This window comes from Lissotriton vulgaris, chromosome 4_1 (genome assembly GCF_964263255.1).
Source record: "Lissotriton vulgaris chromosome 4_1, aLisVul1.2, whole genome shotgun sequence".
NCBI classification, from domain to species: domain Eukaryota; kingdom Metazoa; phylum Chordata; class Amphibia; order Caudata; family Salamandridae; genus Lissotriton; species Lissotriton vulgaris.
The window spans coordinates 1,234,065,955-1,234,091,311 of NC_141691.1; positions in this window are offsets into that span (position 1 = coordinate 1,234,065,955).

Genomic DNA, 25,357 nt, shown 5'->3' on the forward strand with positions numbered 1-25,357 from the left:
TCTGAAGGCGGCACAACGCGCTGAGATGTGGACGGCACCCAGGTGATGTCCTTTACTTGCCGCACTGGTCTTGGCATCCTACAATGCTGCGCCGAAAAACGGCGTGGGGCGCCCCGGGGGGGGGGGGGGAGGCTGCGTGAACGGGCCTCCCCAGGTGGAGGCTCGTCTGCTGTAGTGGGGCGCCCCTTTAGCGTTTCACTTGCCATTCAGCGGTTTTCCGCCCGCTTTTGCTGCACTGTGCCTCGTCAGTAGCGGTCTGTTGTGCGAATAGTCCGAAGGCAGCATAACGCGCAGAGTTTTGGACGGCACCCAGGTGATGTCCTTTACTTGCCGCACTGGTCTTGGCATCCTACAATGCTGCGCCGAAAAACGGCGTGGGGCGCCCGGGAGGGGGGGGGGGGAGGCGGCGTGAACGGGCCTCCCCAGGTGGAGGCTCGTCTGCTGTAGTGGGGCGCCCTTTTACCGTTTCAGTCACCAATCAGCAGTTTTCCGCCCGCTTTTGCTGCACTGTGCCTCATCCGCCATTCAGCTGTTTACCGCCCGCTCTTGCGGCTACAGCGTCTCGCTCACCATCTAGTTGAATTGCGCCCACTCTTGCGGTGCAGCGATAGGCGGCTGCCATAGGACTCTTAAAATGGCGGCCGGCTCTTCGGATTTGGGCCTGGTCCACTAAAATGGCCCTGGGACACCTTGGAACTCGGACGCTTGTCTGCTAGGGCTTGGGCCCCATTCTCGAAAGCGTCCCCTCAGCCTTGAAGATTTTACAAAAGTCTTGGGGGCCCCCAACTCCCGCAGGCTTCCCGTGGGGAGCGGCTGCCATGATTGCTTGCGGAATGGCCACGACGGAGCTACGAGATGGTGGTGCTCTCATGCTGACGCCAGCTTCAGTCTGAAACATCCAGAAACACTGTAGACTATCAATTCGATGACTTCCGGTGGAGCCTCAACGTGACCCGGTAGGGAAGAACTTGCCCTCCCCTTTTTTGACTGATGGTTCTTGTTGCCTGTCCCCTCTGTTGTCATCTAACGGAACCTTTTTGGATTGCTGAGTGAGAAAAAAAAAGGTGGGGCTTTCATCGTTAGGGAAAAAAAAATGTTTCAATCCAATGAAAAGTGTTATTTTTAGGTCATATGATCGAGCATTTCATCATTAGGAAACCAAAAGTAAAATGAACCAATGAAAAGTTTTATAAACAAGTCATATGACCTGTTATGCGGCTTTGGGCTATAAAAAGCCTACAAAATCTGTTGGCCTGTGAGGCGGCGTCAGTAGCGGACCGATGTGCGAATAGGCCGAAGGCAGCACAACGCGTCGAGATCCGGATGGCACCGAGGTGGTGTCCAGCAAGTTGCCGCACTGGTGTGGCTATCCTACAATGCTGCTTCAAAAGACGGCGTGGGGTGCCCGGGGGGGGGGGGAGGCGGCTTAAACGGGCCTCTCCCGCCTCCCCAGGTGGAGGCACCTCATGTGCAGTGCAGCGCCCCTTATCGTTTCACTCGCCGTCCAGCAGAGTTGCACCCGCACTTGCTGCTACAGTAGGCCGAAGGCAGCACAACGCGCCAAGATCCGGATGGCACCGAGGTGGTGTCCAGCAAGTTTCAATGGTGTGGCCATCCTACAATGCTGCGCCAAAAGACGGCATGGGGTGCCTGGGGGAGAGGGGAAGGCACCGCAAACGGCCCTCTCCCGCCTCCCCAGGTGGAGGCTCCTCTGCTGCAGTGGGGCGCCCCTTAGCGTTTCCTTCGCCGTCCAGCAGAGTTGCGGCCGCACTTGCGGTACAGTGACTCACCCGCCATCCAGCTAAATTTCACCCACTCTTGCGGTACAGTGACTCGAACGCGCCGAGATCCGGATGGCACCGAGGTGGTGTCCAGCAAGTTTCACTGGTGTGGCCATCCTACAATGCTGCGCCGAAAGACGGCGTGGTGTGCCCGGGGGGGGGGGGGGAGGTGGCTTAAATGGGCCTCTCCCGCCTCCCCAGGTGGAGGCACCTCATCTGCAGTGGGGCGCCTCTTAGCGTTTCACTCGACTTCCAGCTGAGTTCCGCCCGCTCTTGCGGCACAGTGCCTCACCCCCCATTCCAGCTGAGTTCCGCCCGCTCTTGCGGTACAGTGACTCACCCGCCATCTAGCTGAATTGCAGTTACTCTTGTGGTGCAGCGATAGCCGGCTGCAACAGGACTCTCAAAATGGTGGCCAGCTCTTTGGATTTGGGCCTGGTCCACTAAAATAGCCCTGGGACACCTTGGAACTCGGACGCTTGCCTGCTAGGGCATGGGCCCCATTCACGAAAGCGTCACCTCTTTTGACTGATTGTTCTTGTTGCCTATTTCTTCTGTTGTCATTTAACGGAACCTTTTTGGACTGCCGAAAGGTGTTCGGTCCGACCGCTGGTTGGTGGAGACATTTTGACTATATCCTGGACCTGCCCGGCCTCGCACAAAATGGCACCGGTATAAATGGGACTCGTAACTCCTTGTTGTGTACTGGTTGCCCAACCTTGATATCACGAGATACATATGCAGTTTTGAAGCACATGGCGGGCGGGGACGAGAATTGATTGAACATTTGGACATCCCTATTGATATTAAGATCTGATGTGTTATTGATTACTGTAATATTGAAAGTTCGAATTAACGTCACCCATGATACTTGCCCACAAATGTATATCTAGATAATTTTATTGTAACTGACCCTGTCGTACTTTAATTATAAAATGTACGTCCACCGATTCCGCAACTGTTAGACACCTTAGTTCTTGCAACCTAATGGCCCGCTCGTTACGTTCTTCTACAGTGTAAATGTTCCCTCATCATATACGATTCCAGTTTGCTCCGTGGCCGGCCCACGTGGTTATAGGCCCGTATTTGTATACTGACATTTTCACAATAAAGGTTTTTCAAACAAAACATGGTAGTAGTACCTTTTTTGGTATAGTTTTGAATATTAGCCACTGTTTTCGAATGAGTAAAAGGCAAGTGAAATAAAGCAGCCCGATTGCATGACGGTTAAAAGGTATAATACGCAGGAACGCAGTAAAGATAAATGGTCAAGGGCTGTTGTGTTTTCCACTCCTGCAACATAAAGTGATCGATAAGAATCCGATATTCATGCCTATCAGCGACTAAGACAGCAGGCCGAGCCTCTTTTGCTCAACGGCTCCCTCATGGGACGAAGAAACGCCCTTTTTTCTCGAAAAAGGAATATTTTACTTGCAGGACAGTTGTAAATTTCCCGGGAAAATACATTAGCCTTGAACATTGTTAGTGATAAACTGTAAATGCATCTGGGTCCTTTGCTTTACAAGTCAGAACGAGAAAAAAAAAGGTGGGGCTTTCATCATTTGGGCAAAAAAAATGTTCGAAAGCAATGAAAAGTGTTATTTTTAGGTCATATGACCAAGCCTTTCATCATTAGAATAACAAAAGTAAAATGAACCAAGGAAAAGTTTTATTAACAAGTCACATGACCTGTTATGCTTACGTTATGCGCTGCGCGCCGCGCTCTGGATCGTTTCCGGGAAGCTGCGCCTCGCGCACCAGAGCACTTCCGGGTGCGCTAACGCGGCGCGTCATATGACGCATTACGCGACAACGCAGGTCCAGAATGTAGTCAAAATGTCTCCACCAACCAGAGGTCGGAACACAACCCCTTGCAGCAGTCCAAAAAGTTCTGTTAAATGACAAGAGAAGGGACAGGCAACAAGAACCATCAGTCAAAGAGGGGAGGGCAAGTTCTTCTCTACCGGGTCACGTTGGGGCTCCACCGGAACTGATCGAATTGGTAGTCTACAGTGTTTCTGGATGTTTCAGACTGAAGCTGGCGTCAGCATGAGAGCACCACCATCTCGTGGCCATTCCGCGAGCAATCATGGCAGTCGCTCCCCACCGGAAGTCTACGGGAGTCGGGGGTCCCGGTGACTGTTGTAGAATCTTCAAGGCTGAGGGGACTCTTTTGGGAATGGGGCCCATGCCCTAGCAGTCAAGCGTCCGAGTTCCACGGTTGCCCAGAGCCATCTTTGCAGGCCAGGCCCAAGTCTGTGGAGCCGACCGCCATTTCGTGAGCTCCGTAGCAGCCGCCTGTCACTGTACTGCAAGATTGGGTGCAATTCTGTTGGATGGCGGGTGAGACATTGTAATAGCAAGAGCAGGCGCCATTCAGCTGGCTGAGCGAGGCACTGTGTCGCAAGAGCGGGCGCAAGTCAGCTGGTCGAGTGAAGCGCTGGGGTGTAGCTGAGAAACCTCCACCTGGGGAGGTGGGGGAGGCTCGTTCGCGCCGCCTCTCCCTTCTACTGCACCCCATGCCGTCTCCTAGCGCAGGTATATGTGATGGTCGGACCAGGGCACCGCAGGACGTGTCTTCAGGTCAAACGGATTGTGGGACAAGGTGTGGAGCAGGCGCAATTATCTCGGGGGCCTCCGTCAAGTGGTTCAGGGAGGCATCGCATCACATTGTTTTCCAATGCAGTCAGGTCCACAAACAGCCCCCATTTACTTTGAGAATAGTGAAGCTGTAGCAGGTGCAAATAAGCTTCAGACAGTGTTACAAGCATTGCTCGGAACCCTTAACTATGGCACCCAACATCCAGGACTTATGCCATTTGTGCAAGGCAGTGACATCGAAGCATCTCAGGGTCCAAGCAACATACCATATCCAGAGTCCTTCCCACAACCTCTGCCTTCCTTCTTACCTAGTTATTGTTCTTTCAATCCCACTCCAGGCTTTTAGTCTGTGGATGGAAAACCATGAACCTACACTCACCTATGAAAATCTTACTATTGATGGTTTATTTTGAGCCCAAAATGCAAAGGCTTGTTTGGATCGATGTTGCAGCAGGCTGCCATGTAAATAGTTGTTTAATAAAACGTTTTAGCCTGTTACTTTGCTGGTGTGTTGTATATATTTATAATATTTGCATAGTGTTTGTCGTTATTTTGGGTGGGGTGGGCGGCGGAGCCGAGCTGTCTTGCAGCCATCATGGTGTCGAGCTCAGTTCCTCTCACTAGTTTCGTATTTGTCATGAGGGGTTGTTCATAATGTTTCTATTTTAGCGAGGTCAAAAAGAGATCCCATTAGTGGCCTACTGATTTTGCTTGATTCCTTTTGTTTTTTTAACGATTTTTCACTATCTGCAAAGACTAAACAGAGTATTGCGACTCTGTGCTTGTTTGTAAATAGAGAATGAACCAAAGAGAACCAATTCCAAAACAATAAATGCTAGGATAACAATCAATCAAATGGAGAGGGAAGCAGGCACGACGGATTACAACGGGGGCAAAGGCCTGTGTTACCTACCCTTCACTATCTACAAAGAGAGAATACTCCTAAAAGAAAAGAGGAGGGGGGGCAGCGTTCAAAGCACATCAGCGTGCATAAATACGAAAATGTTTTTACCTACCATGTACTTGCCATTTTACAGCTTTTGATATTTGCTATTAAAAAACCATTGAAATTTGCTGAAAAAACCATAGGTTATAGACCATATAAAGTTAGGAATTAGCATTTACAAAACCTTGAAAATTCACTGAAAAAACCATAGGTTATAGACCATATATAGTTAGGGATTAGCATTTACAAAACCTTAATTTACTCGCACAAAACCATTGAAATTCACATATATAGTTAGTTGCACTAACTATATATCGCGCACCCGCAATCCACTGCTGATGATGTCACATATTACATCATTCATGACATGGTCAGTGACATCACTGATGACATCTCAAATGACATCACAGATGACATCACTGATGACAACACCCAGTGACTGTATGTTTCTGTAAAGTTAAAATATGTCTTACATATTGAAGAATGAGTGGATGTATAAGTGTCTGGATGAAGGATTTAGTAGGTGCATGACTGACTGTATGAGTGAGTGATTTAATGTGTCTCACTGAGTGCATGGGTTAGTGACTAAACTGTCTTAATTTGTGCATCATTATGTCTGTTGTTCTGTAAACTGCTGCATGTGTTGATCAGTAGCTATATGAGTAACTATATGGGTTATTGATTGGTTGCCCAAGTATTTGTATGGTAGACTGAGTGTGTGTGTGGGTGGCTGGGAGGTGTGTGACTCTGTGCATAGATGTGTGAGTAGTTGATTCACTATATGTATGGGTTCAAAAGTGCATGTGGAAACAGCTGTATGGGCGGTTGACTGTCTGCATGAGTGTATTGGTGAGTGAATGGATTTCTCAGTGCTACATGTCAAAGTAAGTACATATGTAAAACACAGTCCATGTGAGAGATGACATATATAAATAACTGTGCATAAGAGCCAGTGAATGTGTGAGTGGCTGTATGGATCATTGAGAACTTGTATCAGGGATTGTATAAGAGAGAAAATATGTGTTAGTATATGTTTGAATAAGTAAGGTGTGTATAACTGTATAGTTGAGGAAATGGAGGTGTGATTGATTCTTTGCATGACTGACTAGGTGTGTGAGTAACTCCATGGATGAGTGACAGTCTGTGAGTGTCTGTTTATACTGATTGTATCTAAGGTTATATTAGAGTCTGAAGAGGTTCATTGTATTATCACATAAATGATATCATCAGTGATGTGATCAGTAATGTCAAATGAGATGTCATCAGTGATGTCATCAGTGATGTCATTTGAGATGTCATCAGTGATGTCATCAGTGATGTCACTGACCATGTCATGAATGATGTAATATGTGACATCATCAGCAGTGGATTGCGGGTCCGCGATATATAGTTAGTGCAACTAACTATATATGTGAATTTCAATGGTTTTGTGCGAGTAAATTAAGGTTTTGTAAATGCTAATCCCTAACTATATATGGTCTATAACCTATGGTTTTTTCAGTGAATTTTCAAGGTTTTGTAAATGCTAATTCCTAACTATATATGGTCTATGACCCATGGTTTTTTCAGTGAATATATATATATATATATATATTACCTACTGGCAGTCGCCAGTAGGTAGTTATAGTTAGGATTTTTTTCAATGTTAAATCTCAAAATTCTATTTGGAATAACTTTGGCACCGGTTGCCGAATCTGCCTGAAAATTTCCTGAAAATGGCCTCGCAGCGCCCCGGTCCTTCCCTGAAAGTTTGGGGGGGATATGTCAAGCGGGGGCCTAGATAAAAGGGGGGTCCCAAAACGCGTTTTTTCCATGTTAATTTCCATAGTGCGGTCGATTTCACTTTTAGCTCGAACGGCTGAATGGATTTACACCAAACTTGGCAAAATTGTAGGGACTGGTAGCCCGATGTGCCTTTGCTATGTCTCAAGGTATGTGCTCCAGTGGATTTTCAGTAATTTAGGTTCAAAAAAATATATATATCTATAGCCGCGCCCCGGTACGCGCACCGGGGAGCGCACCGGGCGCGTCACGCGACTTGCGTACGGAAAGCTGATTGGCTCTCGGATGTCTGTAAACATTCTAAACAGTCCGGAGCGGCGCCATCTTGTGTCTCGGTAGGATCGAGACACAAGAGGTGGCTAAAACAAAGGGGAATTGACCATAATGGGGCAGAGTAGACCCCCCCTTGACCCCCTAGGTTTGATGTGGGGGAGCGTACCATGGAGAAAAAGAATGACAGTTTTAAAAAAAGTAGCTGTTTTAAAAAAAAATCTTTTTTTTATATATATACACATACACATACATATATATAAATGTATATGCATATATGTGTATATGTGTGTGTGTAGAGAGAGGTAGAGAGGTAGAGGTGCAGAGGTAGAGAGGTAGAATTAGAGAGGTAGCGGTAGAGAGGTAGGGACTAGTAGAGAGAGAAGTAGAGAGAGGTAGAGAGTTAGAGAGTAGAGAGTGAGTATTAGAGAGTAGAGAGTGAGTAGTAGAGAGTAGTAGAGAGCAGTAGAGAGAGTAGCAGAGAGTGAATAGTAGAGAGTAGTAGAGTGAATAGTAGAGTGAGTAGTAGAGAGTAGTAGATAGTGAGTAGTAGGGAGTAGTGAGTAGCGAGTTGTAGGGAGTGAGTAGTAGAGAGAGAGTAGTAGAGAGTAGTAGAGTAGTAGAGAGTGAGTAATAGAGAGTAGAGAGTGAGTAGTAGAGAGTAGTAGAGTGAATAGTAGAGTGAGTAGTAGAGAGTAGTAGAGAGTGAGTAGTAGAGAGTAGTAAAGAGTGAGTAGTAGAGAGTAGTAGAGAGTGAGTAGTAGAGAGTGAGTAGTAGAGAGTAGTAGAGAGTGAGTAGTAGAGACTAGTAGAGAGAGAGTAGTGGAGAGTGAGTAGTAGAGAGTGAGTAGTAGAGTGAGTAGTAGAGAGTGAGTAGTAGAGAGAGAGTAGTAGAGAGTGAGTAGTAGAGAGTAGTAGAGAGTGAGAAGTAGAGAGTGAGTAGTAGAGAGTAGTAGTGAGTAGTAAAGAGTGAGTAGTAAAGAGTGAGTAGTAGAGAGAGAGAGTAGTAGAGAGTAAGTAGTAGAGAGTAGTAGATAGTGAGTAGTAGGGAGTAGTGAGTAGCGAGTAGTAGGGAGTGAGTAGTAGAGAGAGAGTAGTAGAGAGTAGTAGAGTAGTAGAGAATGAGTAGTAGAGAGTAGTGGAGAATATTCCAAAGTTTGGCACAGCACCACTTGCACAATGAGTCCAATCAAATCATATCACTTAGAGTCCTTATTGAAGCTCTGAATCTTGGTGTATATTCAAATGCTTTTATTTTCCTTAAGTTTATGTACCACAGCCAGAAGAAACGTTTCGTTCTGTACAACAGAACTTCTTCAGGGCGTTCTTATTTCCTTCAAGTTATGTCGGTATCCTGTTGTCATATAACTAGATATTCCTTCCAAATGTTAGACGAGACATAAGTACATTCTTATTCAAAGTGACTATGTATCAATTTTACTCACACAATTCGGGCAGACTTGAGTAATTTATAGCATCCTCAAAGTCAGTCCTTCAAAAATTCCAAAGTATAGGACATGATAATCCAAATCCAAATGTTTCTCAAGAAAAGTCATTTTCAATCGTTCGGAATATCGGTGTTTGGGCAGATATGACCCAGGGACCCCCAGTATGCAAGGGGAATTAGTCCCCCCTCTGCAAACGCGCCAGTGGCCTGCATTGCAGAGAGGTGTAAAAAGGGTTTGGCCTCCTTACACCTCTCTAAAATGCAGCCCCCTGGCGCATACTGGAGGCTCCTGGTGGGCTAGTTGGCCCCCAGGGACCCCCAGTATGCAAGGGGAATTAGTACCCCCTCTGCAAACGCAGCAGGGGGCTGCGTTGCAGAGAGGTATAACAAGGGGCATAGCCTCATTACACCTCTGCAATGCAGCCCCCTGGCGCATATTGGAGGTTCCAGGTGGGCTAGTTGGCCCCCAGGGGCCCCCAGTATGCAAGGAGAATTAGTTCCCCCTCTTCAAACATGCACGGGGGCTGCGTTGCAGAGAGGTGTAAAAAGGGTCGTGGCTTCATTACACCTCTCTGCAATGCAGTCCCCTGGCGCATACTGGAGATTCCTGGTGGGCTTTCAGGTCTTATATAGTTAGGAATTCGCATTAAAAAAACCTTTGAAATTCACTGAAAAAACCATAGGTTTCACACCAGTTATAGTTAGGAATTAGCATTTAAAAAACCTATTAAATTCACTGAAAAAAACCATAGGTTTCACACCAGTTATAGTTAGCTGGAAATTTTACTGACATAAAACCATTGAAATTCCCACGTTATAGTTAGTTGGACTCACTATAACTTGCGCGCCGGCAATGCACTGCTGATGACGTCACATATTACATCACTCATGACATGGTCAGTGACATCACTCATGACATCACTGATGACACCATCCTTGTGACAGAGTGACAGACCTCCTTTCAGTGTAATGTAAGCCTTGAAACACATATTCAAAAATAGAAACTAAAATTTTCAAAAAAATAGAGATACCCATACCAGTTTCAACAACCAATTCAGTAACTCCACCATCTAGATACACATCCACTCATTCACCAACAGTTCTATATAGTCACTCATACATATACTGACTCATCATATGTAGTGATACACCTATACATCCTGTTGCACACCAACAGTCATCCAAAAGTTACTCACACACATAATCACACATGCAAATAAACTATTGAACATCCATTTATTTGCATATACAGCTATACACACACTACCACCTTACTTCTAAGGAAACTTACACATACTTACTGTCTTAAACAATGACTTATAGAAACACATACTTATTTAAACAAGAACTCTTTCAATCTCTCACTCTCACATATACTCACTCATATACATCAATACTCACATATACTAGATTAAAACATATGTAGTTACTGATAAAGACACTAGTGAGACAGTCATTCACTCACTAACACACACATATACACACTCATCCACCCATACAGTCCTGCACATATGCTGTCTTCAAAACACATACGGTGAGTCAGTCATTGATGCATCTATGTGCTAAGTAACACCCCCACCAAACCATACAGACACTCATACTGATACTAAAAAAAACATCTAATAACCCATATACACACACATGTAGCTACTCACCAACCCATGCAGCCACTTATACACAAAGTGAAACACTGATACAAACATTTAAATATTTAAACAATACTCGCTAATATATGTATTCACTAAGATACACTTAATAAGCCAGTCAACCAATCAATTTTTTTTTTAAAACATTCATTAAGACACTTATTTAAACATTTATTCTTCCATCGACCTTTACATATACATATATAAAACATATTTATTTTTCAGAAAGACACACATTCACTGGATGGTGTCATCAGTGATGTCATGAGTGATGTCACTGACCATGTCCTGAATGATGTAATATGTGACATCATCAGCAGTGGATTGCGGGTGCGTGATATATAGTTAGTGCAACTAACTATATATGTGAATTTCAATGGTTTTGTGCGAGTAAATTAAGGTTTTGTAAATGCTAATCCTTAACTATATATGGTCTATAACCTATGGTTTTTTCAGTGAATTTTCAAGGTTTTGTAAATGCTAATTCCTAACTATATATGGTCTATAACCTATTGTTTTTTCAGTGAATATATATATATATATATATATATTACCTACTGGCAGTCGCCAGTAGGTAGTTATAGTTAGGATTTTTTTCAATGTTAAATCTCAAAATTCTATTTGGAATAACTTTGGCGCCGGTTGCCGAATCTGCCTGAAAATTTCCTGAAAATGGCCTCGCAGCGCCCCGGTCCTTCCCTGAAAGTTTGGGGGGGATATGTCAAGCGGGGGCCGAGATAAAAGGGGGGTCCCAAAACGCGTTTTTTCCATGTTAATTTCCATAGTGCGGTCGATTTCACTTTTAGCTCGAACGGCTGAATGGATTTACACCAAACTTGGCAAAATTGTAGGGACTGGTAGCCCGATGTGCCTTTGCTATGTCTCAAGGTATGTGCTCCAGTGGATTTTCAGTAATTTAGGTTAAAAAAAATATATATATCTATAGCCGCGCCCCGGTACGCGCACCGGGCGCTTCACGCGACTTGCGTACGGAAAGCTGATTGGCTCTCGGATGTCTGTAAACATTCTAAACAGTCCGGAGCTGCGCCATCTTGTGTCTCGGTAGGATCGAGACACAAGAGGTGGCTAAAACAAAGGGGAATTGACCATAATGGGGCAGAGTAGACCCCCCTTGACCCCCTAGGTTTGATGTGGGGGAGCGTACCATGGAGAAAAAGAATGACAGTTTTAAAAAAAGTAGCTGTTTTAAAAAAACATCTTTTTTTTTATATATATACACATACACATACATAAATGTATATGCATATATATGCATATATGTGTATATGTGTATGTGTAGAGAGAGGTAGAGAGGTAGAGGTGCAGAGGTAGAGAGGTAGAATTAGAGAGGTAGCGGTAGAGAGGTAGGGACTAGTAGAGAGAGAAGTAGAGAGAGGTAGAGAGTTAGAGAGTAGAGAGTGAGTATTAGAGAGTAGAGAGTGAGTAGTAGAGAGTAGTAGAGAGCAGTAGAGAGAGTAGCAGAGAGTGAATAGTAGAGAGTAGTAGAGTGAATAGTAGAGTGAGTAGTAGAGAGTAGTAGATAGTGAGTAGTAGGGAGTAGTGAGTAGCGAATTGTAGGGAGTGAGTAGTAGAGAGAGAGTAGTAGAGAGTAGTAGAGTAGTAGATAGTGAGTAATAGAGAGTAGAGAGTGAGTAGTAGAGAGTAGTAGAGTGAATAGTAGAGTGAGTAGTAGAGAGTAGTAGAGAGTGAGTAGTAGAGAGTAGTAAAGAGTGAGTAGTAGAGAGTAGTAGAGAGAGAGTAGTGGAGAGTGAGTAGTAGAGAGTGAGTAGTAGAGTGAGTAGTAGAGAGTGAGTAGTAGAGAGAGAGTAGTAGAGAGTGAGTAGTAGAGAGTAGTAGAGAGTGAGAAGTAGAGAGTGAGTAGTAGAGAGTAGTAGTGAGTAGTAAAGAGTGAGTAGTAAAGAGTGAGTAGTAGAGAGAGAGAGTAGTAGAGAGTAAGTAGTAGAGAGTAGTAGATAGTGAGTAGTAGGGAGTAGTGAGTAGCGAGTAGTAGGGAGTGAGTAGTAGAGAGAGAGTAGTAGAGAGTAGTAGAGTAGTAGAGAATGAGTAGTAGAGAGTAGTGGAGAATATTCCAAAGTTTGGCACAGCACCACTTGCACAATGAGTCCAATCAAATCATATCACTTAGAGTCCTTATTGAAGCTCTGAATCTTGGTGTATATTCAAATGCTTTTATTTTCCTTAAGTTTATGTACCACAGCCAGACGAAACGTTTCGTTCTGTACAACAGAACTTCTTCAGGGCGTTCTTATTTCCTTCAAGTTATGTCGGTATCCTGTTGTCATATAACTAGATATTCCTTCCAAATGTTAGACGAGACATAAGTACATTCTTATTCAAAGTGACTATGTATCAATTTTACCCACACAATTCGGGCAGACTTGAGTAATTTATAGCATCCTCAAAGTCAGTCCTTCAAAAATTCCAAAGTATAGGACATGATAATCCAAATCCAAATGTTTCTCAAGAAAAGTCATTTTCAATCGTTCGGAATATCGGTGTTTGGGCAGATATGACCCAGGGACCCCCAGTATGCAAGGGGAATTAGTCCCCCCTCTGCAAACGCGCCAGTGGCCTGCATTGCAGAGAGGTGTAAAAAGGGTGTGGCCTCCTTACACCTCTCTGCAATGCAGCCCCCTGGCGCATACTGGAGGCTCCTGGTGGGCTAGTTGGCCCCCAGGGACCCCCAGTATGCAAGGGGAATTAGTACCCCCTCTGCAAACGCAGCAGGGGGCTGCGTTGCAGAGAGGTAGAACAAGGGGCATAGCCTCATTACACCTCTGCAATGCAGCCCCCTGGCGCATATTGGAGGTTCCAGGTAGGCTAGTTGGCCCCCAGGGGCCCCCAGTATGCAAGGAGAATTAGTTCCCCCTCTTCAAATATGCACGGGGGCTGCATTGCAGAGAGGTGTAAAAAGGGTCGTGGCTTCATTACACCTCTCTGCAATGCAGTCCCCTGGCGCATACTGGAGATTCCTGGTGGGCTTTCAGGTCTTATATAGTTAGGAATTCGCATTAAAAAAACCTTTGAAATTCACTGAAAAAACCATAGGTTTCACACCAGTTATAGTTAGGAATTAGCATTTAAAAAACCTATTAAATTCACTGAAAAAAACCATAGGTTTCACACCAGTTATAGTTAGCTGGAAATTTTACTGACATAAAACCATTGAAATTCCCACGTTATAGTTAGTTGGACTCACTATAACTTGCGCGCCTGCAATGCACTGCTGATGACGTCACATATTACATCACTCATGACATGGTCAGTGACATCACTCATGACATCACTGATGACACCATCCTTGTGACAGAGTGACAGACCTCCTTTCAGTGTAATGTAAGCCTTGAAACACATATTCAAAAATAGAAACTAAAATTTTCAAAAAAATAGAGATACCCATACCAGTTTCAACAACCAATTCAGTAATTCCACCATCTAGATACACATCCACTCATTCACCAACAGTTCTATATAGTCACTCATACATATACTCACTCATCATATGTAGTGATACACCTATACATCCTGTTGCACACCGACAGTCATCCAAAAGTTACTCACACACATAATCACACATGCAAATAAACTATTGAACATCCATTTATTTGCATATACAGCTATACACACACTACCACCTTACTTCTAAGGAAACTTACACATGCTTACTGTCTTAAACAATGACTTATAGAAACACATACTTATTTAAACAAGAACTCTTTCAATCTCTCACTCTCACATATACTCACTCATATACATCAATACTCACATATACTAGATTAAAACATATGTAGTTACTGATAAAGACACTAGTGAGACAGTCATTCACTCACTAACACACATATACACACTCATCCACCCATACAGTCCTGCACATATGCTGTCTTCAAAACACATACAGTGAGTCAGTCATTGATGCATCTATGTGCTAAGTAACACCCCCACCAAACCATACAGACACTCATACTGATACTAAAAAAAAAACATCTAATAACCCATATACACACACATGTAGCTACTCACCAACCCATGCAGCCACTTATACACAAAGTGAAACACTGATACAAACATTTAAATATTTAAACAATACTCGCTAATATATGTATTCACTAAGATACACTTAATAAGCCAGTCAACCAATCAATTTTTTTTTTTTAAAACATCCATTAAGACACTTATTTAAACATTTATTCTTCCATCGACCTTTACATATACATATATAAAACATATTTATTTTTCAGAAAGACACACATTCACTGGATGGTGTCATCAGTGATGTCATGAGTGATGTCACTGACCATGTCATGAGTGATGTAATATGTGACGTCATCAGCAGTGCATTGCAGGCGCGCAAGTTATAGTGAGTCCAACTAACTATAACGTGGGAATTTCAATGGTTTTATGTCAGTAAAATTTCCAGCTAACTATAACTGGTGTGAAACCTATGGTTTCTTTCAGTGAATTTAATAGGTTTTTTAAATGCTAATTCCTAACTATAACTGGTGTGAAACCTATGGTTTTTTCAGTGAATATATATATATATATATATTCACTGAAAAAACCATAGGTTATAGACCATATATAGTTAGGGATTAGCATTTACAAAACCTTATTTTATTTGCACAAAACCATTGAAATTCCATATATAGTTAGTTGCACTAACTATATATCGCGGACCCGCAATCCACTGCTAATGATGTCACATATTACATCATTCATGACATGGTCAGTGACATCACTGATGACATCACTGATGGCATCTCAAATGACATCACTGATGACATCACTGATGACATCACTGATGACAACACCCAGTGACTGTATGTTTCTGTAAAGTTAAAATATGTCTTACATATTGAAGAATGAGTGGATGTATAAGTGTCTGGATGAAGGATTTAGTAGGTGCATGACTGACTTTATGAGAGAATGATTAAATGTGTCTCACTGAGTGCATGGGTTAGTGATTAAAGTGTCTTAATTTGGCAATCATTATTTATGTTGTTCTGTAAACTGCTGCATGTTTAAATCAGTAGCTATATCAGTAACTATATGGGTTATTGAATGGTTGCCCAAGTATTTGTATGGGAGACTGAGTATGTGTGTGGGTGGCTGGGAGGTGTATAACTCTGTGCATAGATGTGTGAGCAGTTGATTCCCTAGGTGTATGGGTTCAAAACTGCATGTAGAAACAGCTGTATGGACAGTTGACTGTGTGCATGAGTATATTGGTGAGTGAATGGATATCTCAGTGCTACATGTCAAAGTAAGTACATATGTAAAACACACTCCATGTGAGAGTTGACATATATAAATAACTGAACATAAGAGCCAGTGAATGTGAGAGTGGCTGTATGAATCATTGTGAACTTGTATCAAGGATTGTATAAGAGAGTAAATATGTGTTAGTATATGTTTGAATAAGTAAGGTGTGTATAACTGTATAGTTGAGGAAATGGAGATGTGATTGATTCTTTGCATGACTGACTAGGTGTGTGAGTAACTCCATGGATGTGTGACAGTCTGTGAGTGCCTGTTTACACTGAGTGTATCTAAGGTTATATTAGAGTCTGAAGATGTATTATCACATAAATGATATCATCAGTGATGTAATCAGTAATGTCAAATGAGATGTCAGTGATGTCATCAGTGATGTCATTTGAGATGTCATCAGTGATGTCATCAGTGATGTCATTTGAGATGTCATCAGTGATGTCATCAGTGATGTCACTGACCATGTCATGAATGATGTAATTTGTGACATCATTAGCAGTGGATTGCGGGTCCGCGATATATAGTTAGTGCAACTAACTATATATGGAATTTCAATGGTTTTGTGCAAATAAAATAAGGTTTTGTAAATGCTAATCCCTAACTATATATGGTCTATAACCTATGGTTTTTTCAGTGAATTTTCAAGGTTTTGTAAATGCAAATTCCTAACTATATATGGTCTATAACCTATGGTTTTTTCAGTGAATTTCATTGGTTTTTTAAAAGCTAATATCTATAGCTGTAAAATATATTCTTTATTAAGTGACGTATCACGTAGCCCGTGAGACGCCTCATGATGCATCGCATTAAGCATGAGCGAATTTTGCGGATCTCGCGTTCGCGAATTTTGCGGATTTGCGGATTCGCAATCCGCAAAATCCGCGAATTCCCGCGAATTTGCGGATTTTTTTTTTTTTGTGTTCGCCCGTGTTTCTGCCAGTTCGCAAGGGTTTTGTACACTTTCGCAAATTGCGAACTTACCTGTCGGGTCGCAAGTTTCGCGAACTTGTTGTTTCTACGTGTCCAGCCTGTTTGGGACACTCTTCTTCATCACTGCCACTCTCTGTCACCACTGCCACTCTCTGACTACTCATGCCACCCTCTGGCCCACCCATGCCACCCTCTGTTTCATCACCACACCCTCTGGTTGTCCAGTGTACATTATTTTCGGCAAAGCAAAGCACACCTTCCCTGCCTCAAGTGACCTGAATTAATTTGGGGCTGATTAATGTGTCACAGAATATTTTTTTAGCTGGCACCTGCTTCCTTAGTGCGCCCTGATAAGTGATCTTTTGCACTTGCTAAGTGCTTTCATTGTTGCAAAATTAGTTACAACACCTGCCCTGCCCCAACTGACAATAATGAATTAGGGGCTGATTAATGGATTTTAACTTCCAGCCTGGCTCCTGCTTGTCTCCCTTAGCTGTAATTCAGGACCTTTGTGGCATATGTGTAACTATTCTGAGGTTCAGAGCAGGGTCACATAATAGTTTCAACTGGCAACTGAACTCTGGAGGGGCCCCTCAGGAAGCACTACAGGAAATGGCTACTAATGATGAGCCTGAACTTTTGAACCTGGTAAGTAGTTACTTTCAGTTTTGCTAAGATCGTATTTCTGCAATTTTGCACTTATTCGCGGGGCGCGAACTCACGCGAACAGTGCGAGCAGTGCGAGCAAAATCCGCTGCTCGCGGATTTGCGGATTTTGCGGGAGATTCGCGAATCTCGCGGATTGCGGATTTCCCGAAAATCCGCAAAATCCGCGAGCGGAACGGATTTTCCGCCCATGCCTACATCGCATAACCGTGACGTATCATCTCTGCAGCGCAAACCAAACCCAAAACGTAAGCGCGCCAGAACACGCTTAAAGATATATATATATTTTTTTAACCTTAATGAGACAAAATCCACACGTGCACATATCACAAACGTTCAAAAAACACAATATGTCGGACTCCCGTTACGCTGCTGGTTAGCTGCCCGGTTAACGTACCAGGAAGCACCTTTACCGCGAAAAATCGCAATTTTTTTTTCTTTTGCCCCTCAGGGAACTTTAATAGCCCCCTCATCAATCCTAGGGGTTCAGGAGGGGTCTGCCTTACCCCTTTCATTCATTTACACCTTTTTTTTTTCCACCTCTTGTCTCTCGATCCCACAGAGAGACAAGATGGCGGCCGCTCCAGACTGTTTACAATGTTAACAGCCAATCAGCTTCTCCTCAGACTCCCGTTACACTGCCGGTTAGCTTCCCGGTTAGCTGCCCGGTTAGCTGCCCGGTTCGCGTACCAAGACGCGTCTCTACAACGAAAAAATCGGATTTTTTTTTTTTTTTTGGGCCCCGCGTGGCTTTATAATATCCCCCTCATCAATCCTAGGGGGTCAGAAGGGGTCTACCTTGCCCTCTTTCCTTCATTTCCCCCTTTGTTTTGGCCTCCTCTTGTCTCTCGATCCTACCGAGAGACAAGATGGCGGCCGCTCCGGACTGTTTACAATGTTGACAGCCAATCAGCTACTCCTCAGACTCCCGTTACACTGCCGGTTAGCTTCCCAGTTAGCTGCCCGGTTAGCTGCCCGGTTCGCGTACCAAGACGCGTCTCTACGGCGAAAAAATCGGATTTTTTTTTTTTTTTGGGCCCCGCGTGGCTCTATAATATCCCCCTCATCAATCCTAGGGGGTCAGAAGGGGTCTACCTTGCCCCCTTTCCTTCATTTCCCCCTTTGTTTTCGCCTCCTCTTGTCTCTCGATCCTACCGAGAGACAAGATGGCGGCCGCTCCGGACTGTTTAGAATGTTGACAGACACCAGAGAGCCAATCAGCTTCGCATCGCAAAGTTCTGTTACGCGAAAAGTACGCGAACCGGAGCGCTGCCCGGAGCGCTGTTACAGATATATATCTTATTTTAAACGTTAATTTCTCAAAATCCACTGAAGCACATATATTGAGACCTAGCAAAGGCACATCGGGCTAACAGTCTCTACAATTTTGCCAAGTTTCGTGCAAATCCATTCAGCTGTTCGAGCTAAAAGTGAGGCCAACCGCATTATGGAAAAATGAATGGGAAAAACGCGTTTTGGGACCCCCCTTTTTTCTCGGCCCCCCCTTGACGAGCCCCCCCAAATTTTCAGGGGCTGCTCAGAAACAAAATGCGCCATTTTCCTGAAAATTTCAGCCAATTCCGTCCACAAACGCCAAAGTTATTAGACATAGAATTTTCAAAAGTTCCATAGAGAAAAAATCCTAACTATATATACCTACTGGCTATCGCCAGTAGATATATATATATATATATATATATATATATATATATATATATATATATATATATATATATATATATATATATATATATATATATATATATATATATATATATATATATATATATATATATATATATATATATATTTACAGCACAGAAGTCAATTGCACTCAATAGAAGAGGAGCAAGAACACCACTGCATTTGGGTAGGTTGATAGAAAGCATACACATAAGGTTTAAGAGACTGAGAAGATAAGAAATGTGCTAAATGAGAATTCTTTTGCAGCTGAACTCAAACCACGAACACAGAAGCATAGACATCATCGTCTGAAGCTGAAGAAAGAGTTAGATGAGGTGTGACGCAGTGTGTGTAGTCTCTTCTCTGTCCCACCCCTTTCCCCCATCGGCCCTTTGTTGGCATACAAGCAATCTAGATTTGTTGCTGGAAGGTTCAGAGGGGGCATTGGGAACTAGCGGCATTCTGCTCCTGTGCATTGAAAGAAGAAGCATCAACTCTGATTCAGTTTTTGACAATAGGTAACCTGGGGAGCAGATTTAAAAACAGACAACAATCCTGAGCACAACCTATAGGGACATACAATCCATTGCCATTACTCATTTACCACATAGACAGTCCTGACATGTTTGTTTACCACTTTAATGCCCGACAATGGCAATTCGGTCACCCCCTTCTTTGTCACTCTGGCTGTGCAATCCATATGCTGCTTTCTATCAGCCTGCCAAAAAAGTGAACATGTTACCCTGATAATCTAATATGTTACCCTGGTAATAATGTTTAAGGAAAGGGTTTTATCCCCGTGTTTTAAAGGTGGTGACCCCATAGTGTCAAGATTTACGCGGTTGCTATCACAACTCAGATCACTGGATAAGGACACGCACGATAGCGTTCTTGTCTCACCCGGGTTTATTTAAAAGCTGGCGAGGAGAACAGGTCACCCGTATGAAATGTAAATGACTTCACAGATTATACTCATAAGGATCCCCGCCCCTTACTCCTTACCGGATTCACAAGCGCGCTCTGTTGTAACTCATCCGCTCAGCTGCATAAAAAGATCTCCTGCCTTTTAAAGACCATCTTCTCCACGCCGAGATCAGTACGTACCGCGACGAGGTACCGACGGACAGAGCAGGGCCTCCATCCCTGACCTGGTGCCAGGTCGGGGTGAGGTTCATTATCCTACTTTTATGGATATTCCCAGTAATACCTGACATCGCTACGCAGGATTACTGGTGTTGTATTACTTATCTTTATCTTTGTCTTTATCACTGAATTTCAATTAGCAGCAGCACTAGTAACAATCTTTTGGTCCTGAAGAAAGCCACTGATACACAGTACTGATCGAACGACTGAAACATGTCGACCTAACTTTAGAGTAGTTTTAAATCTATACTACTCTCTGCACTGTTTTTTAATCCTGCCAGTGAGAGCAAGCCATTAAAAATAGTTTTTTGCATCTTCCTAGGCAGTTTTATAGTCACTATTAGCGTTTGCTTTGTTGTGCTGCACTCTCACTACATGTTAATGCTCACATAAGGCATTTTAGCATCCTAGACCCATTAGTAAACCTGTTTGAAAACATCCCAGAGCTCCTACCTCACAGTGAAGAAGTTGTAGCCCCCAGTAGGACTAGGATTTCCTACTGGGAGGAAGAACCCATATGATGAAGCATGTCACCTTCGGTTGAGTGAGAGTTCTCGTCCTTAAGGGATAATTTCCCCCTTTTTTGTTGCATTTATCTACAAACTTGAGAATGTCCATATGGTCACTGCACTCCTTTTCTTAATACATGTTTTATGTGCAAGTGTTTAGACCTGAGGTTGTGTTGTGTTATTGATTATGTTTAGGGGAAGTTCTCCTTGTTGGTCTTTAAATTAGATTCCCTGGGACCCTCCCCCACCGACTGGACTTTGTCGTAAGCATGGGCGGAAAATCCGTTTCGCTAGCGGATTTTGCGGATTTTTGGGAAATTCGCAATCCGCGAGATTTGCGAATTTCCCGCAAAATCCGCAAATTCGCACGCAGCGGATTTTTTTTGCGGCGCGCGGCGTTGGTGATACAATTTTTGCGGCGCGCGGCGTTTATCATCGTTTGCCGAGTTGTTTTTCTCGATAGTTTGCGAGTGCTGCGCCATTTTGGATCTTGCTGTGTGATCCCGCGGGAATTGGCGAGCGCGATTACGTCATCGCGGCTTGCCAGCGATAGTTTGTCAACGCGAGTACGGCGAGATCACGTCTCGCGGTACTTCGCAATTGCGAGATTTGAGATGCGGCGAGCAGCAAGAATCTCGCACAAGCGAAAATATAAAATTTGCAATTCTGCACAAGAAATCCACCAGCAAGCAGCATAAACCTTCTTGAAATGATGATTTTCATCTGAATAACTCCTTAGGTTGACATTTGCCTGCACTTTTTTAGCGAGGAGTCCATTTTGGGGAGGGGGGGAGGGGGGTGGGAGGAAGGAAGTGCCCCACAGTCTTCGACTTCCTGTTCCTGTTCAGCAGGCTCCTCCCAGTGCTTTGTCCATCTCCTGGTCACTTTTCATTTGGATCTGGAGCTGGAAGGAGCACTTTTTGTGGATGCTGCTGGATATTTGGATTTGAGGCCTTTTTGACTTTCTTTGGATCACTGTTGGATTAGAAATTTTACAAGTAAGGTTGTTTGGGGCATTACAGTTGCTGCAACTAAAATTTTGGAATTTTCGATTTTTGGGCTGTTTTGGGGCCTTTTGCCCAGGGGTACTCAGTGGTGGGTGGACTGAGTCTTTCTGTGGGTTGTCTTGAACTTAAACATCATGGAGGCCATGGATGGATTGGGATTGTGCTGATTTTTCAGTGATTTTCGTTTTTTGGGGCTGTACTTGTGACCTTTTCACCAGGGGTATTTGAGTCTAGCATGGGCCTAGTCTTTCTGTAGGTTGTCTTGAATTTAAACATCATGGAGGGCATGGATGGATTGGGATTGTGCTGATTTTTCAGTGATTTTCGTTTTTTGGGGCTGTACTTGTGGCCTTTTCACCAGGGGTATTTGAGTCTAGCATGGGCCTAGTCTTTCTGTGAGCTGTCTTGAACTTAAACATCATGGAGGGCATGGATGGAATGGGATTGTGCTGATTTTGCAGTGTTTTTCGATTTTTGGGGGTGTTCATGGGGAGGGACAGGCCATGTGGCTGGGGGCCATTTTGAGTGCAGCTACAGGCACTGGCCATGTGCTGGCAGGCAAGTAGCCATTTTGAATGCAGGCTTTGTTGTTAGGCCTGCAACCATTTTGCCTACTTTTCAACCTTTATTTATGCCCAGGGGTAGTGAGTCTTGCGTGGGCCTAGTCTTTCTGTGGGTTGTCTTGAATTTAAACATCATGGAGGGCATGGATGGATTGGGATTGTGCTGATTTTTCAGTGATTTTCGTTTTTTGGGCCTGTACTTGTGGCCTTTTCACCAGGGGTATTTGAGTCTAGCATGGGCCTAGTCTTTCTGTGGGCTGTCTTGAACTTAAACTTAATGGAGGGCATGGATGGATTGGGATTGTGCTGATTTTTCAGTGATTTTCGTTTATTGGGCCTGTACTTGTGGCCTTTTCACCAGGGGTATTTGAGTCTAGCATGGGCCTAGTCTTTCTGTGGGCTGTCTTGAACTTAAACATCATGGAGGGCATGGATGGAATGGGATTGTGCTGATTTTGCAGTCTTTTTCGATTTTTGGGGGTGTTCATGGGGAGGGACAGGCCATGTGGCTGGTGGCCATTTTGAGTGCAGCTACAGGCACTGGCCATGTGCTGGCAGGCAAGTGGCCATTTTGAATGCAGGCTTTGTTGTTAGGCCTGCAGCCATTTTGCCTACTTTTCAACCTTTATTTATGCCCAGGGGTAGTGAGTCTTGCATGGGCCTAGTCTTTCTGTGGGTTGTCTTGAATTTAAACATCATGGAGGGCATGGATGGATTGGGATTGTGCAGATTTTTCACTGAATTTCGTTTTTTGGGCCTGTACTTGTGGCCTTTTCACCAGGGGTATTTGAGTCTAGCATGGGCCTAGTCTTTCTGTGGGCTGTCTTGAACTTAAACATCATGGAGGGCATGGATGGAATGGGATTGTGCTGATTTTGCAGTGTTTTTCGATTTTTGGGGGTGTTCATGGGGAGGGACAGGCCATGTGGCTGGTGGCCATTTTGAGTGCAGCTACAGGCACTGGCCATGTGCTGGCAGGCAAGTGGCCATTTTGAATGCAGGCTTTGTTGTTAGGCCTGCAACCATTTTGCCTACTTTTCAACCTTTATTTATGCCCAGGGGTAGTGAGTCTTGCATGGGCCTAGTCTTTCTGTGGGTTGTCTTGAATTTAAACATCATGGAGGGCATGGATGGATTGGGATTGTGCTGATTTTTCAGTGATTTTCATTTTTTGGACCTGTACTTGTGGCCTTTTCACCAGGGGTATTTGAGTCTAGCATGGGCCTAATCTTTCTGTGGGCTGTCTTGAACTTAAACATCATGGAGGGCATGGATGGATTGGGATTGTGCTGATTTTTCAGTGATTTTCGTTTTTTGGGCCTGTACTTGTGGCCTTTTCACCAGGGGTATTTGAGTCTAGCATGGGCCTAGTCTTTCTGTGGGCTGTCTTGAACTTAAACATCATGGAGGGCATGGATGGAATGGGATTGTGCTGATTTTGCAGTGTTTTTCGATTTTTGGGGGTGTTCCTGGGGAGGGACAGGCCATGTGGCTGGTGGCCATTTTGAGTGCAGCTACAGGCACTGGCCATGTTCTGGCAGGCAAGTGGCCATTTTGATTGCAGGCTTTGTTGTTAGGCCTGCAACCATTTGCCTACTTTTCAACCTTTATTTATGCCCAGGGGTAGTGAGTCTTGCACGGGCCTAGTGTTTCTGTGGGTTGCCTTGAATTTAAACATCATGGAGGGCATGGATGGATTGGGATTGTGCAGATTTTTCAGTGATTTTCGTTATTTGGGCCTGTACTTGTGGCCTGTTCACCAGGGGTATTTGAGTCTAGCATGGGCCTAGTCTTTCTGTGGTCTGTCTTGAACTTAAACATCATGGAGGGCATGAATGGAATGGGATTGTGCTGATTTTGCAGTGTTTTTCGATTTTTGGGGGTGTTCATGGGGAGGGACAGGCCATGTTGCTGGTGGCCATTTTGAGTGCAGCTACAGGCACTGGCCATGTGCTGGCAGGCAAGTGGCCATTTTGAATGCAGGCTTTGTTGTTAGGCCTGCAACCATTTTGCCTACTTTTCAACCTTTATTTATGCCCAGGGGTAGTGAGTCTTGCATGGGCCTAGTCTTTCTGTGGGTTGTCTTGAATTTAAACATCATGGAGGGCATGGATGGATTGGGATTGTGCAGATTTTTCAGTGATTTTCATTTTTTGGGGCTGTACTTGTGGCCTTTTCACCAGGGGTATTTGAGTCTAGCATGGGCCTAGTCTTTCTGTGGGCTGTCTTGAACTTAAACATCATGGAGGGCATGGATGGAGTGGGATTGTGCTGATTTTGCAGTGTTTTTCGATTTTTGGGGGTGTTCATGGGGAGGGACAGGCCATGTGGCTGGTGTCCATTTTGAGTGCAGCTACAGGCACTGGCCATGTGCTGGCAGGCAAGTGGCCATTTTGAATGCAGGCTTTGTTGTTAGGCCTGCAACCATTTTGCCTACTTTTCAACCTTTATTTATGCCCAGGGGTAGTGAGTCTTGCATGGGCCTAGTCTTTCTGTGGGTTGTCTTGAATTTAAACATCATGGACGGCATGGATGGATTGGGATTGTGCTGATTTTTCAGTGATTTTCGTTTTTTGGGCCTGTACTTGTGGCCTTTTCACCAGGGGTATTTGAGTCTAGCATGGGCCTAGTCTTTCTGTGGGCTGTCTTGAACTTAAACATCATGGAGGGCATGGATGGAATGGGATTGTGCTGATTTTGCAGTGTTTTTCGATTTTTGGGGGTGTTCATGGGGAGGGACAGGCCATGTGGCTGGTGGCCATTTTGAGTGCAGCTACAGGCACTGGCCATGTGCTGGCAGGCAAGTGGCCATTTTGAATGCAGGCTTTGTTGTTAGGCCTGCAACCATTTTGCCTACTTTTCAACCTTTATTTATGCCCAGGGGTAGTGAGTCTTGCATGGGCCTAGTCTTTCTGTGGGTTGTCTTGAATTTAAACATCATGGAGGGCATGGATGGGTTGGGATTGTGCAGATTTTTCAGTGATTTTCGTTTTTTGGGGCTGTACTTGTGGCCTTTTCACCAGGGGTATTTGAGTCTAGCATGGGCCTAGTCTTTCTGTGGGCTGTCTTGAACTTAAACATCATGGAGGGCATG